At 39.3% G+C, this 18,373-nt stretch overlaps 1 pseudogene; it reads left to right on the top strand.

Moving 5' to 3' along the window:
* Window positions 1–1,046: 1,046 nt before the first annotated feature.
* Window positions 1,047–18,325, top strand: LOC110566642 (serine/arginine-rich splicing factor 10-like; annotated as a pseudogene).
* Window positions 18,326–18,373: the final 48 nt, after the last annotated feature.

The following is an 18,373-nucleotide window of genomic DNA, read 5'->3' as shown; positions in this document are numbered from 1 at the left end:
CCCTTCTTTCCTAAGATTCCCTGAACTCTGCCCAGTTTGGCTATGAGTCTCAGCATCTGCTTCGATACCTACATCAGTAGAGTCTTTCAGAAGCCATCTGTGGTAGGCTTCTGTCCTGTCTTCTCCTGTTTCCCATATCTAAATGTTCCCCCAAACCCCTCAACTGAGGGGGAAAGAAATGTTTGTTGTAGATTTTCTCACTTGAGCTACAGGCTCTGTGGGCTGATTTGTTTCATCATCTCAACTCTATTGACCTTCACACACATCAAAAGACTCAATCAGAGAAATGAAAGATGCCATTCACAGTTCATAAGAAGGCAAGTTGTGACAGATGCAGCGGCATCCTGCTTTCCTGAGCAATGGCCTGGTCCGACTGAGGATCTCTGCCCTGTAATTACTATGTCCTTTTAGGCATGATTGTAACCACAACAGATTTGTCATCTCTAGCAATAATCTGTGTTTTGTTCAGAAGACAAAACGGTTTGCTTGTTTCACAGCTAATGCATCCTTTGTGCTTTCTTTTCATTTGCCAGATGATCAAAACAATTTTTTTTTCTGCAGTTGTTTCTGTTAGCAGACATCAAGAGCAGTTTTCAAAGTTATTTTTTTAAGTAGTTCATAGCAGGAGGATTTAAAGGACTGTAATCTATTCCACAGTCACTAAGGAGTAAACTTTCCTTCTGAAAGGAGATGTTTTCTAGGTCAGGGATGCATTTGAAATGCCAGCACAGAGGTGGACATTGCAGCCAGTCCTGAAGAAACCTTCTAAGCTAGGGTCAGATGGAAGGGGAGGAGACCTCCCCTATCCATGGACTTGGAAAGGGGCAGGGAGGAGATGAGGGATGGGATTGGGAGGGAATGAGGGAGCAGGCTACAGATGGGATACAAAGTTAATAAACTGTAACTAATATTTTAAAAAAATAAAAAATAAAATAAAATAAAGAAATGCCAGCAATGAAGCTGTGGCTGTAACACAGAGGGATAGTACTCACTGGACATGCACAGGAACCTGGACTATTTCTAAGGCTGTGATAATGGAAACGGTGATGGTGATACTGGTGGTGGTGGCAGTGGTGGTGACAATGACAATGATAAATACAGCTAAGGTAAGAAAATTGCAATCCACTGTCTGATCTTCCAACATAAGGATGTCCTTGCCTCAGACTCTTCATCAGGCACCGAGAGCTTCTTGACTCAATTTATAAGACACAGACTGAAATTTCTAAGTACCGAATGTTTGCTACCAGAAGCTCCCCTACAATATGTGTCAGTTTCATCTCTTTGTGTCAAAATGAAGTTCAGATTTACAGACTGCAACATCTCAAGGGGCTGTCTACACACAACCCATCTGGGGAAGTGTGAGATGGCTGTGCTTCTGCAAAAGCTCCCTTCCCAAACCTCAAGTTTCTCAAGCCGCGCTCACCTTTATCATGCCACTTAATTATGACTTCATTCCTGCTCTCTGCATCTCCCTTTTGTCATTTATAAATTGCTTACTGAGTATAATTAGAAACTAATTATAGAGCAATTATTTCCCTTCTACAGGAAAACACAGAATTTAAGCTAATTGTCATACTATGGTTTCAAAACAATTGTCCTTACCTTCTTGTAACACACACACACACACACACACACACACACACACACTGCTACACAAGCACACAGATACCATACATATACACACATAGACCACAATGATTTATTTTCTCTCTCTGTCTTTCTGTCTCTCCTTGTTTCTGTGTCTCTCTTGCTACCCCTTCATCTGTCTCTGTCTCTCTGTCTGTGCCTGCTGTCCTTCGAAGGTGGAGGACTATTAAAGTCACCTCTATTTGGGTCACTTCTCTTTGCCATGGTAATTATATTCCAGTGTCCTGCCAGCTTCAGGTCCATCTCAAGATTGCAATTCTGCATAGGCATATGGAAGATACATATATGTATATGTATGTGTATATATATGTTTCCTACAAATTTCTGATTCCTTGTTGCTTATTACCCACTAAATGTTTTTGTCTTTATGAATAAAATGCTGCTTACCATATATTGGGTCAAAAGTCTTCAAATATTTTCTATAATGATTATGGGAAAAGTTTTTTAAGGTATGAAAGAATAGGTACTTTGATTAATATAGGATGTCCGAAAATCAATGCAAAAATCTGAAACGCTGGGCTTAATTTTTAACAGCGTATTATTTTAAAGCTTTGGTAGAATACATACTTTGAAAAGCTGAATTAATGGGGCCATGAGCTACTCTACATGAATCAACATACCTGTATCTACTTTGTTATATTTCCTTGCCCCTTACTAACATAGCATGTTACCACTTTAAAGAATGTTTATTGCATTCACATTTCTTTTGCTATCTGATGGCATGTAGCTTTTTGAGTGTTGTTTTTTTTTCTTTTCTGCTTTGTAGCTATGTCTACTAATTTTATTGAGATATTTTCTGTATTTTGTCATATTGGTATAGCAGAATTATTTTATTTTGACATCAAATGTGAATTAGTCAGTCAAACTGACAAAAAAAAGAGGTCTTAAATTTCTAAATTTTACATTGCTTTTTTATGCTTCAGCTCTGTCACAGAAATTCCTTGCTTGAACTACTCTATAGGAGTCCCAATAAAGCCAGACTGAGCTGGAGCCTTAAGCCCTACGGAAAGTGCTGGGCACAGTTTCTCGACTTTCTTTTTACCTCATATTCTACTATGAACCCCAGGACTGATTCCACTTTGGCCATAATTACACAGGGTCTTCATTTTAATCTTACCTGGTACGCACTTACATCAACTATGCCGGAGCAGATAGCTGAAGTAGCTGCCCACACACTATCTCTTGTAGCTCATGTGTGTCACTGCCCTGCAGTTCTTCATTAATGCTCCTCTCATTTTGAAATCTCTCTAACACCATGCTCCCTCCAGTACCAGATCTTGTCCATCCTGCTCACATTTCATCCTCACTGTTTCTTTCAGTGTGATCAGCTACTAATATTCACTGACGATATAAAACGAAGAAATGAGGGCTGGCAGGTTTCTACCATCTAAAACCAAAGCTGATTATGGCAATTGGTATTGAGTCTCTATGCTGCCACTGGGTCTCACATGTAGCTGGAAAACCGGCTGACATTTCAGCTACAGTTAGCACACTTTTAGGTGGCCTGTTTGTGGGTGGATTGACAAACATCCTATATATTCAACCAGTTTTCTCTACAGCATCTATAATCCTGATGCAAGACCCGAACAGTCATTGAAAATTGTCTTGAAATCCTATCAAGACCTACAAGAGACTCATAGCTCTAATGCGCCGAACAATTAGAACCATCTTGGGACAACTATTGAAGACCTCTTTAACTTGTAACTCTATAGTAATGCCCTTAGGAGCCAGTGACGTGTCCCAGAAGCAACAGTCATCTTGTTTTTTTTTTTCCTAGTTGTTGTTATTGTTGTTTCTTTCAAACAATATGCCCATAGTCCTCACATCTGGAATTAACTTCTGTAGTAATTTTTATTCCTCAAAACCAGGTATTTTTCTCTTTAGACATGTTTGCCTTAGACAAAGAGAAGGCTTTTGTTGAGTTTATGTATCAAGATTGTCTCAATAAAATAATAGATGTTTCATTGAAATCAGAATTTTAATTCCCAATAAACTGTCTCATATCTTGTCATTGGCTCACTAACAACTTGGATACTGCTTATGAAGCAAATCTCATCTTGCTGTGTTAGGCTTCCCAAACGTCAAAACCAAGTTTGCCAATGCCTTGGACTCTGGTCCCTAATGGGATATTTTTCCCCTCAGCTTAATAACCGTTTAGGCCCAAGATTTGGAAACATGGAGTTTTTCATTCTGCATCCGTGTTTGTTTTCATTTTCCCCATCTACAGCACAATTTTCTTTCCCTCGAATCTTCTGAGACTCCATTAAAATCACCAGCATACCCCATTCATCTTACAAATGGCAGTTTAGCTGGTTGTTCAGTCAAAACTGTGAAGTGCTTTAGTATAATAGCAGTAGTGGGAACTGACTTGTATTTTTAAGTACAGTAGCATATCCAGCAAGCCTAGAGCAAACAGAAACTGTGGTTACAGCAGGTATCCATCTCCTCTTATGTGCAGCAGGAAGTGTAGTTTTCATTTAGCAGGCAGACACACACACACACACACACACAGCACATTTGTGCTGGGGAAATACTGTTCTTGTTGGCTCTGCTTAGTTTTAGAATATGCCCTGAGTCTGCACAGGTAACTCCCCTTTCCTGACAACATTACAGAGTGCAAATGGGAAAACTCAGGAGATTTTGCTAACACATGTAGATGTATCAATGGCATGTGCACAGCCCTCCCGTGTTTTGTTTTTAGTAGTGGGAAATGGAGCAGTGTGCTGAGCTCCCAAGCCTGCCTTCCTGAGCATAGCAGAAGATGGTCATCCTTCTCTCTGCTGTATAGATACCATCTCCTCATACCACCCTTCGCACTAGCTGTTAAACGTTGTGAGACCTCCCTGTAAACTAATGCCTCTTAGACCCCTAACCACCCTTGATATATGATGATTGATCCATCATTGATGAAAAATCTTGCTATAATTATGCAATCTTGGTTTTCTTTGGGGGACGTGTCTAGGTGTCCAGGTCTCTAGGTGTTTCAGTCTCTGTGAGCCCCCATGGACCCAGGTTAGTTTACTCTGTAGGTCTTCTTGTGGTGTCCTTGACCCCTCCAGCTCCCACAATTCTTTCCCCTGACCGCACTCTTCCACAAGACTCCATGAGCTCCAGCCATTGTTCGGCTGTGGGTGTCTCAGCATTGGCATCTGTTTCCATGAGCTGCTAATGGAGCCTCCCAGAAGACGGTTATACTAGGCTCCTCTCTGCAAGCATAGCAAAGCATCTTTTATCAAGATTTGGCTCTCTCCCATGAGGTGGGTCTCAGGTTGGGCCAGTCATTGGTTTGCCATTCTTTCAAGCTCCATTCCCTCTTCATCCCAACACTTCCTATAATCAGGACAAACTCTGGGTACAAGGTTTTATGGGTGAATTGGTGCCCTCCCTTTACTGAAAATCACATCTGACTAAAGGAGGTGGCAACTTCAGGCTCTATGTCCCCCCCCACACCCCTGACTAGGAATCTCGGTCAGGGTCACCCCCTGTAGACTTCTGGGGGCCTGCCCTGTCTCAGAGATGCTCCCCCATGATTCCTATTCTCTCTCTCTCTCTCTCTCTCTCTCTCTCTCTCTCTCTCTCTCATTCTCTCTATGTCTCTTTATCTTTCTGTCTTCCTCTCTTTCTATCTCTTTCTCTCTCTCTCTCTTTCTCTCTCTCTCGTCTTCTCTGTCTTAGGATTTAAGCTTTTGGCTATTGCTCCAGTGCCTGCCTGCTTGTTCACATACTTTCTGCCATGATAGTCACGTGGCTAACCCTCTGAACCTATAAGCAAGCTCCCACTTAAATGCTTTCTAATCATGGTGTCTCTTCACAGCAATAGAATACTAACTAAGATAGCTTCCAACACTAGCCAGCAATAGCAAGTTCTAACATTCCAAGTCTTGGTTGGGACAGCTAAGCAGAAGAAAATTGCACTCAGACAGAGTCCAAATCCTTGTATATTCATGTGATGACACATGAAAGCCATTTTAAATTATAGTTATAGACACACACCTCTACTTCAAGAGACAAATATCGGCAGGAAATTTAAAACAGGGCCAAAGAGAAGAATAATTCTTTGAAAATTTTCAGTATTCTGTATACAGACAAGTAAAAAATAGTAAAATTGAAAATATAATAATAAAAAATCCAAGCAGAGAAGATAAAGGTACAGAGAAAGGAGAAAGGAGAATGATTCAACCCTAGGTGATAACATTGTTCTCCTGAGCACAGGCATAATTGTAGGGCTTTCTCAAGTTTCCATCTGACATCATAATTGATGCCTTGTACACAGTTCTAAGGCAAGATGAAACAATGAATATAGATCACAAATGAATAAACAAAATGATACTCTTTTCTGAAAAGATAATTGTATTGAAAATTTCCAAACGACTTAGGATCTTATAATAAATGAATTCGGTAAGATCGTGAAATGCAATATCAATACAGAAAATGATACATACTTCTCTACAGTTCGATACTTAAATTTGAAATTAAAATTCCACCTTAAATAGTACATAAAATATAGAACATTACATAGACATAAATATATAGATTCAAACAATGTGTACAGACAGTGTACCAAAAACTAGAAATCACTGACAGTCAGTAAAGAGTAAAGAAAGTGGATCTTGTACCACACCAGCTGGGAAAACCCTTATCTATGTAGTTCTCTGATCCTAAGTTAGGAGGCAGAGAACTTCTAGAATGGGAAAGCTTCCCAGAATTCCTTTCACATACTGACGGTTAAGTTATTTCCATAACTCTTACACATTCCAAATCTAACTTAACTGCATTATTCTCTAGAGGAAGGTGGCATAATAACATAAGGAGGACATAGAAAATGTGAAGTCATTTTTCAACGAAATCAAGCACTGAAAAATATTGAGAGAAACAGAACCAGTTTTTCATTAGTGTCATGTATAAGAAGAAAAGACTCCCATACATATATTGACAATAGTTGCCATTTCCTTTTGTAGGCTTACAAGCTTAAAATGTCAAGTACATGGAACTCAAATCTGAGCAGGAAATACTCAAATAATAAATATTTAAATTATGAGATCAGTATTAATGAGCAATGTTAAATTAACATATAAAATATAGACTTTTGACTAAACAATGAAAGTTACAACATGACTTGAATGCAGTTAAATTGAAAATTATTGTAAAGAATTTTGTGGCTACCATGTGTATTTTTATTAATTTACTGAAAGAAAAATGAATAATAAAACAAGAATGACCTTATTTTGTTATAGAGATTTACTTGGCTTTCTCAAATCACATTTGTGTCTAAGATTTGAGTTTCACTGTGATTGTTAGCAATAATAAATTAATTTTGCTTTCATTCTTTTATATATATGTACATATATATACACACACACAGAGATTTATATAATATATTGCATAAAGACTGATATGATGGAGTAAAATTTAACACTGATTTTTCTCAGTCACCGTTTCTATGGAAACATGGCTGCTGACAGAAACATAAAATCTGAATCTCCTTGCAATGACATTGGTATAATTTTCCCATCTTTTTTTCCTGACACACAGAATAGCCCTGTTCACGTGAAGGTCTACAAAATTACAGCTTCACAATCCAAACTAATGGTTCATTTAGAAGTCATCTACTTTCTAATTTAAGACAAACTCAATTTTTATTAAAGTTAATTTACTTCAAATTTCTCCTTGAAAACCATTAAATCAAACATAATATAATGCATATCAATTATAATCTGTGAATAAATTCTAGACTTCTAACAGCCTGGTATGCTTACAGAGGGTGCTCAGTATTCAATTTTAAAGTTAAAGATTTAAATGGTAAATGCTTAATATAGTCCTCAGGGTTGTATAAAAGAGCTCATCGATTTTAAAGCAGAAGTTGATAATAGCTTGAAATAAAATATCAAAACTGGATCTAAAGGGATACGTTAAACCAATGGCTATTGAGTATGTCCAAGAAATAATTTCATTAAATGTTTGAGTGCTTAGTCATTGTAAATGGCACACATCAAATAAATGTTAACTATCCAAACTCAACAAATTGTTTACAGTAATGGAAGGTTGGAGAGCTGGTTCAGAGGTCAAACATGAGGACTTGAGTTTGGTTCCCTGACACTTGTATAAAAAGCCAAACTCAAGGGCACATGCGTGTTACCCAACAATGGGGGGGGGTGCGGGGAGTCTGGAAACAGGCAGATGCCAGGGGTCTGCTGGCCACTGAATTTAGCTGAAATGGGGAGTAACAGATTCATTGTTTAGATACGGTGTACATTCTCACTCCCTTTTAGAAGGCCTGCAAATTATATGGGGTTGCAATTAAGGTTGTGGTCTCTGGAATCAACAGATATTTGGGGAGAATGGCCCCATCACGTGCCTCTGGGACCTTAATCCATAGAGAGGACACAACAGTGGGGTCTGAGGAGTTTGGGCAGAAAACCCTATGGCTTTCCATAAGCAGGAGAGGAGCTATTGTGAGGCTTTCATTTATTTGCCTTCCTACGTAGTTCACACTGTCAATGATTCTACCATATGCTGAGCGGCAGTGCACAGCTAGTACATATCTGTCATCTGTGCAATGATCTAGCTTAGATGCTATGAGCATCATCTATCTCTGATATACTCTGTTGCAAAGAAGAAAGACAACTGGTACCACTGGATGCTCCAGCAAGGTTGATCAACAATGCTTTCATGGAATCTGGAATTCAATCACCCCTACTTCCTTAATTCAATTGGTCTTTATAGACTATATAGAGTGAACTGATGTACTACAGGGATCATATAAAATCTTAATAAAAAATTGCATCACAGGCCAGCTCAATGCTCAATGGATAAAGGGACTTGGCACCAAGCCTGACAACCTAGGTTTGATTCCTGGGACATAAGGGAAAGAGAAGACTCCTATTAGCTGTCCTCAGTTGTTCTCCACATATGCACATGTGGATACACACACACACACACAAACACACGTGTGGGCACGAGTAAACACGCACAAGTGCATGCATGCAAAAAACATACATAGAAAGAAAACAGCCTCTCAGTGTAAGAGTTATATAAATACCCATATTGGCATGGAGAGACTTCTCTTTATACGTAATGATCATATTGGTTTGTTTCAGCATCTGTCACAAACAATGCACAATGGATAATTAATAAACACTGGTATTAACTCACAAATTTTTGGGAGCTGGGAAGAATCAGAGCGTGACGAGGCTAATTCCTCTTATACAGCACTGCCTGTGTCTTCTTCTGTTTTAAAAGTAAGCAAGATCCTCTCATTATCTTTTATAAGGTCACTAACATTAGCCACCTCCAAAAGACACCGTTGTGTAGTATGATCATTTTACGGTCTTGTTTCCACATATTACTTTCTGAGCACAGTAGTCATTTTATATATATGACCTATTTTTCTGTTTACTTACAATCTGGATAATAAAAAGCGAGTACAGGATTATACTGAACAGGGCTTTCTGGATATAAGGAAGACCACATCCAATGCTGTGCACTCTGTCCCATATTTACTGGTGTGGATGAACTGTATTATAGCTTCAATGTTGTGAGCAAGGAGGAAAAAGGAGCTAGATTAATATCAGAAACCTAAGTGGAGCAATTTCTCATACAAAGGTTGGAAAGTATGTGTGTGTGTGTGTGTGTGTGTATGAACTTCTTCACGTAATAAGAAACAATGAGGTAAAGGCATACTGTACTTGAGATAAAAGATGTCAAACATCTCACGCAGTGTAAGAGTCAAGCCCCAGCACATTGCTCACATTAAAAACTGAACACCATACCCTGTACCAATATATATTCTCCATTTAAAAAGACCAAATTTTGTATGCTATGATAGAAACTTTAAAAAATTAAAAAAGTGGAATGAACTAGATAAATAGGTAAATAGATACGTAGGCAGATACCTAGGTAGACAGACAGGCAGGCAGGCAGGCACACAGACAGATGGGCATTTCTATGGAATTACAATCTCGAAAACAAAATGAAGAGTGAAGAAAGCTAGTTAGATGATCCTGAAGTGTACAATTCAAGCAGAATTTTACTTACAACCTCAGTAACATGACACATCTACTTTCAAAAGTGCCTTTGATTAATATTTATCAACTTAAGTTCGATCTAGAACTTGAATTAGCTCAAGCACAATCTTACAAGTCAAACATGTAAAATATTTAAATGAGAAGATTAGATCTTTTCATGAATACATGGAGTATGAAATTCAAATTCTCTTGTCATCCCCAAATCACTTTAAAATTTAGTATAATTACAATACATCTTTCAACCCCTTGTCACACATTTATAGGCAACTACAAAGTTTATGTTGGAAATATAAAATGAATCCATAGGATATGCATGAAGACAAATTATTGAACCATTTTAAAGACCTACTAAACACACTTTTTGTCTGAGTCCAGGATAGAGTTACTAATACCTGAATTTTTTTTCCACCAAATGAGCTTGAGTTCTGCATCTACTAAGCTACCATTTTCATTTCCAATCTTTCATGTCATCATTTAACACTTAAAAATGTGTTATGTCATGCCGTATTGACAGGCTTATTGTATTTAATGGCCACATGTTTTCAACAAAAAAAGTGAGGTTGCACACTGGGTGGTTTTAGTGATTCTTGAGGTCACATCATCCCTTGTTTCCACAATGCTGTGAAGATCTATGAACTAGCATAAGTCCTTCAGTGGGATGTCATCCTGAAACTTTCCCTCTTGCTTGGTTTCCACCTTGCTCACTTCCTTTGTCAGACATTTTATGGACAGAAAGCTCCAAAATTCCAATCAGAGCTGTGAACGCTGACACTAGATGAGAACACCCCACTTCAAGCAACCCACACCACAGAGCAATGGGGCGTGCCTGGCGGCCAACATCTCATTGCCTCAGAGGAGATATGCTTTTTAAATTTATTTGTTATTAATTTATTTGTTATTTATCTTATTTATTCACTTTGTATCCCAGCTGTAGGACCCTCCCTTGTCCCCTCCCAATCTTGCCCTTCCTCCCTCTTCTCCTCCCATGCCCCTTTCCCGTCCACTGATAGAGGAGGTCCTCCTCCCTTCCATCTGATCCTAGCCTATCAGGTCTCATCAGGACTGGATGCATTGTCTTCCTCTGTGGCCTGGTAAGGCTGCTCCCTCGGGGGGAGATGATCAAAGAGCCAGCCCCCGAGTTCGCATTATAGTCAGCCTTGTTCCCTTCATTAGGGAACCCATTTGAGACCAGTTAAGAAGACATAATTTCATGAGTACACCAACAGAATAACTAAAGCCAACATGTCAGTCAGAAGGATGTGAACATCCAGCAAAGGCTTATTAAATTTGGCCTCTTCCAAAGTTCTGAATTTTATCCTTCTTACACTTTAAACTTACTACTTCACAATCTTTCCTTAGTTTGCCCAACATATGGATTAAAATCTAAAATAGCAGCTTATTTTCTGCTGTTTCTATGTTAGAAAGTCTCAGTAGGTGTTAAAAATCTGCATTTGCATTTTCTTCACCAACAATTTGAGATTATTTCTCCGCACTTCTCTGCTGGCAAACAAATTCAGTGTGATAAAATATTCCTGGTTATTAATGCCCTCTGTATTCCAAGTTGGCCCAAATAAAGGTTGTTTTCTTTTCCACTTGTATCAGACATATGTGGAAGGGCCTGCCTGACCGTGGATGGTAAAAATTGAACTTACATCTCCATCTGCTTATCATGAAAAGTATCCAAGCACTTCTGACCAACGCCATCGGGCCATGTCGCTCAGAATGAATTTCCAGGAAAGACTCGAGGACAAGAACAGTGTGCAGACTCTGAGAAGAGAACTGGGAGTTGCTCTTGAATGGCACCCGTAGAAACTTAAATGACCCGTGTAGAAGCTAATAGACTTGCTGCTGACATCTGAGTGCTAGCCAGCTCTGTGTAGACTGTGGAGCTGGGACAGAATTCAGTGTTACCTAAAATCACGAAAATGCGGTTGGACCTTTGTACCTCTTCATCAATGGAGAAGCTGATCAAGAACTCCTCCTGGCAGAGGTAGTTCTTACCTCTACATTTTTTGTAGACACAAAATTGTGCTCAGCCATGACATATCCAGATCTTTATGTGGGAAGGAAGTGTGGACTGCAGCCCTAAAGAAGAGAGCTCACATTCCATGCAGACTTCTGGAAAAAAGTTAGTTCCCAAGTGTGCTCTTAGCTTCTGTCCTGTGAGTTCACTAGTCACATGAGACTCAACAACCACAGAAGGAGATATGAAGCCAAACAACTATTTTCAGTGCTAAGAGCAACTGTTAAAATGGTAGAATTTATGTGTTGGTTATAGGATAAAAATTATAGAGGAGATGAAATCAACACTCTCAAATTATTTCTGAATGAAGATGTTGAAATTTCACAGTTATTTTTCTTTAGGTATTCTAAAACACAACTCTGCTGAGTAAAATAAATAATAAATCAAAATGAGCCAACCACACTTAGGCCTGTTATGGCCTGAAGAAAGAGTGAGAAGGGAGAAGGGGAAGAATGGAAGGAGAGCTAGAGTGTGTAGAATGGGAGAAAGGAAAAATTAAGGTAAAATAAGAATTTTATAAGGTAAAAAATAAATTAAAATTCATTACCAATAAACCTGTAGTTTAAAACCTGTAAAAGAACCCTGTTAGAAATAAGGTGTTTCTCAGTAGTTATCCTAGTTTGTGATATCTTCCTGTGATGGAACACTGGCAAAAATCAACTTGGAGAGGAAAGGATTTTATTTATGTTTCCACATGACAGCCTATCATCATGGGAAGCTATGTCAGGAACTTCAGGCAGGAAATCGAGGCAGGAACTAAAGAAGAGACCACAGAGAAAGAGTATTAACTGGATGGCTCTTCATGGCTTGCCTAGCTACCTTTCTGATACAACCCAGGACTTCCTGCCTAGGGCTGACACCACCTGCAGTGAGCTGGACCATCAATTACCAAAACCAATTACCAAACAAGGAAATATCCCACAGGACAATGTGATGAAGACAGTTCCTTGATTGTGGTTCCCTCTTCTCAGACTTGTCTAGGTTTGTGCCAAAACCTTACAAAAGTTAACCAGAACAGTAAAAATATGTCTCTACATAAACAAGCATAATAAAATGATATTACTTAATCTCTATTAATTAAACAAATTTTGGAAGCAAACAAAATATATTGTGAGAGTTACAACATTTGTAAAAGCAAAACGTCTGGTGACAAAAAGAATCCAGGTATGATGAGGAGAGAGAGCAACATCTGATATTTCTGTTACACGTGTTAGGAGGATCACACAGCTTGAAGGGAGACTGTGTGAGCTGAGTAGAAGCCATTACGAGCCCTGAAGTTGTCAGGTAAATTGGTACGAATGCAGTTATGTGCAGGAAGTTCACTGTAGGTGAGACTGAATTCCAAACACCAGTTCCTCTCATTGAACGCACTGATACAGCAGGTCAGAAGGATCGCTGTTGTTCCAGAATGGGTGTATTTGACCCTAATTAGGCATTAAGATTTACCAGCCTGTAAATTCCATGATTCCTGTCACTGGTAATAAAAATTCTGTCAAACAGACGTTGTTCCGTGTGATGGCGGAAGCAATTGTTTCCATGGTAACGTTGTGGTGAGCCTGCGACCCATGCCTTCTGCATCTGTGGGAGGGGGCGTGTTATTAGGCTCTGTAATCCAGCCTATCTGAGTTGAGCTTTGGGACAGTGTTGCATCTGTCAGGGGCGCTCTGTCAGCATAACTAAGCTGCACTTGTGCTACCCGGTGGTCTTGAGTGATGGGAATTGCACAGACAGAATTTCTGTGGAGTTGCTCCCAGGGAGTCTGCAGAAGTTACTGGAGAAAGAACTCACTTGAGAGGTACCTGTCTGTGTTGTCCCTACTGAGATTTCTTTGGAAGGTGGACTCATTGCTTTTTCACATGCTAGCTGAGAAAATTCCACCTGAACCAGGAGGAAATCTCGCTTTCCCAGCAGTGCTAACCTAGCATCTCGAAGAAACCTCAAATCTTGCCAACTACAGTATCACCCAACAATATATTGCAGAGTGTTTTTAGAGATGAGAGGAAATAAATTGGCAGTTGGTACTTAGGGTCCCTCCTATCTCTGACCATGACATCTCTAGACTGAGATGTACAAGATCAGTGTTATTTGAAGGTACATATTTTTTTAACAGAAAAACAATGTTGTGGTACAACAGTTCTCTATTAAGATCCTTGAAGTCAAGATATCAGGACATTTTGCTCTGGTGACCAGAACTTGTGACATAATTAAAGAATTGAGGTCATGGACTCTCAGCCCATATTGCCTTTCCTATAAAATGTGGTTCTTGGTGAGTTAGGTGTTCTGAGTCCTTATATGGCAGTGCTGGCACAAAATTTATGTCTATGGAAAGAGTATTACTGCCTGGAAGATGCTACAGTTTCTGATAAAGGTGAAAAGCGCCTCTTCTGGCCTGGAGCTCTCTACCAAAAGCTTTGTTTCATTAAGAGATAGGAACCCAAGAGTATTCCTTGTTAGAGCAAACAACTGAATCAGTGGAGGTTGCTAGATCAAGGTGGGTGATTAGGAGTGTCAACCATAGCCCTTATTTCTGCTATGATGGATGTTCTGTATGTGCCTACCATGTCACCATTAAGGCCACCAACAACAGAAACCAGACAGTTTTTCCAAGGGAATGATCTTATCCACTTGGTTATTTTGATCACCAATCACAGTTGGTGTTATGTTCTACGTAAAAATACACAATGCAAAAATTTCCACTTTGTACATGTACGTCACCGAGCATTGAACCTAGAGCCTTGTACTATAGAAATATGGGATAGTTGTGTTAAAGATTAGGGTAAAACAATAAACTAATTAAGTCAGGGTTGTAGTTGAGACTAGATTACTTTCCCAATATTTTTTTCCTCAAGAATACTGGTTCTAGATAGTTTGTATATACCCTTATGTAAACCTAGCACAATCATGATTTTGTTGTTGTTGTTGTTCGAAATTTACACCAAGCAACACTGTTTTTCTCTATCTGTTTTTCACCTATATTAAAGAAACGTAAGAATAGTAACCTTACTCTATGATGCTGCTTTGAAATCCAGGCTTCTTATGTAATTGAAATTGTGCAAAATACTTGGGGTTAGTAAATACTTCTTGAAGGGAGAGAATACACATGTGTACACAAACACACAGTATGGAATGTCTGGCTGGCTATTATAGTTTTTATTGTTGCATAATAAGCCATCATAAACTTCAGTAACAACAATGAAAGTTTATTAGTTTCAACCGTGGTTTTGTCCTTTGGCTGGGCTCAACAGGGCAGTTTTGGGTTCTCTATTTCACGAAGTTTTAATTACATACTGATGAAATTGTCATTATATGAAAGCCAGTCAAGTGTTGAGTTTGTATGAAGAGTTCGCATTGCTAGCAGCATCCAATAGATGAGTTTGGGAACTTAGCTATATGTACAGTGCTTTGTTTTGTGTTGTTGTTGTTTTTTTTTCGTTGTTGTTATCTTAAGGAACCTAACTTCTGAAATCAGGGCAGATGAATTCCCAAGGTGAGTATGCCATCAACAAGTTTTGCAGAAAGCAGGAGACTAAGCCTATCAGTTTTGCTAGGTTTAGGTTGTGCAAAAGCTACTTAGTGTCACTTCCCTCCATTCTGCTACTTAATTGAGAGGACTGCCAGCTCTTGGGGAGTGTAAGGGAATCAGAACTGTGAAGCCATCTTTGGAATGCGCTCAGCAACCATACAATCTGTGGCAATGAAAATTACTCTACAATGAGTTTACTTTATGCATAAAGCATAATATTTATGACATTTGTAACATGTGTTAGCAGAGAAAGACTTTTGTAGATAAGGTGCAACCATATGAAATTGTCAGATTCTCGCCAATCAATATGAAGCACCGCTATGTAAGTAGAAAAATTTTATAGGTCTTTGAGACCTACAGGTTGGTTTTCATCTTAGTGAAGACTGATATTTAAATATTCTGATTTTCCAATGCTTCTTGAAACAGACAACGTCTTGAAATGCTTATGAGAAAGGAAGGGGAATCTGTGGGTTGAGCAAAACACTCTATGAACACAGAAGAGGGAAGAATGGTCTTCATAGTAAGAATAGATTAGATTATCGAGAAAAAGAATACTATGGTTAAGACAGAGCTTTGGTTGCAGAACAGAACTTAAGTCTCAGTTCTGTGTACTCTGAGGTACAAGGGAGGGGGGAGATAGAAAGACCTGGAGGGGACAGGAGCTCCACAAGGGGAGCAACAGAACCAAGAAATCTGGGCTCAGGGGTCTTTTCTGAGATCGATATTCCAACCAAGGACCAGGCATGGAGATAACCTAGAACCCCTGTACAGATGTAACTCATGGCAGCTCAGTGTCAAAGTGGGTTTCCTAGTAATGGGAACATAGACTGTCTCTGACATGAACTCAGTGGCTGACTCTTTGACCACCCCAGGCCTCTTGTCAGACCACAGAGGAGGACAATGCAGCCAGTCCTGATGAGACCTGGTAGTCTAGGGTCAGAGGGAAGGGGAGGAGGACTTCCTCTATCAGTGGATTTGGAGATGGGCATGGGAGGAGATGAGGGAGGGAGGGTGGGATTGGGAAAGAATGAGGGAGGGGGCTACAGTTGAGACACAAAGTGAGCAAAATGTAATTAATAAAAATTAAACTAAAAAAAGAAAAAACAAAATAAAAACAGACATTCGTTTCATCATTACTTCTGCTAAGTAATAAAGGACAGTGTTTTTCTTATTTATTAGTTCCAACATTGCACTCTAGAAAATATGGAGTAGCTTGTGGCTTGTAAGAATGTAGCCACGTGAGCAGTCCAGTGTTGGGCACACTATGTGTATATTTTAAAGCTGTTTCTTTCTGAAAACCACAGAGATTGGAGTTCTATATTTAGAAAGGTTAGAATAAGTGATGCTTGCTTGGATGTGTTTCTCTAGACTTCTAGCTGCAAAGATTTTAAAACTGGCAACAATTACATCCTTGCCTTTTGTCACCTAGAATGAATGTGTTGGTGAAGACATGTAAGCCTGTCTTTGTACTGATCTATTTTCTTTTACTTTCCAATTTTTTAGTACTTACAATGGTACTCATGAGTGCTTTATGTATATTGGTAATTAAACAGATTTAGTTAATTCAAGAACTTTTAAATAATACTATTCATCATTATCACGTTGTACTCGAGAAATATTTTCTTCCAAATAAAGAAGAATTACACTGCTAAAAGAGGAATAACCCAAATCAATCTGGAATATTTTAATCACTATGCGTTATTTTCTTCTATGTCACTAAATTACCTTAGGAATTTGCACTGCTTTTCTACCCCATTCCTCCTCTGTCAGCCCTTAGCATTCTTAAGCAGATATCTGACCTTACAGTGAGACAGAAATAGCATTTGTTATAGCTGTGCATGGCCTGTTTTCATGCCAAGGATGATTTCTTAGCTGTTTGATAGTAACTGAATTTCACTTCTTACTGATTGAACTGAATAAATGTTTGTGTGGTAAACTTTCCTTTAGTTTGAAATATGGATTAATAACTTTTATCTGTGTAACAAGATTGTTCTCAGCACATAGTAGACCAATAACTTTAACAAGGTCCTATCCTTGGAAAATTTGTTACAGGGTTAATAAATGAAATCTGACAGAGCCTTGAGCTTAGCTCTGGCTTCAGTTGAAATGGGTCAGCAAAGTCTGATGGAGAAAGATGCTGGTTGTGACCAGTACTGTGAAAAAATAAATAAATAACTGCCCCCAAAGTTACTACAGCTATAATAATAATAATGATACTGTAGACATATTAGAAGTGGAAATTTAGGCTACATATGAAGAAATACATTTCATTACTTATGTGCAATAAGCCACTGCGCCTTGCTTTTATGGTTTTTGAAAAGTTCACACAACTACAACAAAGCATTGCAATCATTTCAACAACAGAGACATGGACACTAGGAAAGTGGAATGAGAAAGCGAGGCAGTAGTAGAAGGTCTCCCTTTCTGGCGGTGAGAGAGTAACTGTGTGTTAAAAAATGAAAATAAAAACCGGTGAGTGGCTATGAGCTGCTGCCGGAGCTGCGGGAGGTTTGCTGGAGCCTGTTAGTGCGGCTGGCCCAGAGTCCTGCTGCCACCATGCCCCGCTACCTGCCTCCCCCACCCCAACACATGCCTGTTCATCAGGAACGAGGCCAATGACACCAGGTCTGAAGATTTACGTCAGGGATTTGGTCATTATGGTCCAAGAGTAGATGGTTACGTTCCCCTTGACTGGTACACTCGACGTCCACAAGCTTGGATTGGATATGTTCAGTCTGAACATGTTGGTGATGCTGAAGATGCTTTACGTAATTTGGACAGAAAATGGATTAGTGGGCGTCAAACTGAAATACAGTCCGCGCACAGGGATCAGAAGGCACCAAATCAAATGAAAACCAAGGAACGGAGGAATGTATTCAGCTCTTCGCGATATGAATGATTCTGACAAGTTCTCGGAGCCGAAGTTATGAGAGCGGGAGATCAAGGAGTCTCTCTTTTGATTATCACTACAGGAACTCGTACAGTCCTAGAAACAGTAGACCGACTGGAAGACCACGGCATAGCTGAAGCCAGTCTGACAAGGATAGAGCCAACTGCAGCTGGACCGCCCAGCACAGTTCTATTTACTACAGTTCAAGAAAGGTCTGAAAGCAGAATAAAGAACCAAAGAAGGGCAGTTCAAGAGACCAAAGGGTG

Source organism: Meriones unguiculatus, chromosome 15 (assembly GCF_030254825.1).
Source record: "Meriones unguiculatus strain TT.TT164.6M chromosome 15, Bangor_MerUng_6.1, whole genome shotgun sequence".
Taxonomy (NCBI): Eukaryota; Metazoa; Chordata; class Mammalia; order Rodentia; family Muridae; genus Meriones; species Meriones unguiculatus.
Note: the sequence above shows the minus strand (reverse complement) of the source record. Positions and strands in the feature narration are given on the sequence as shown.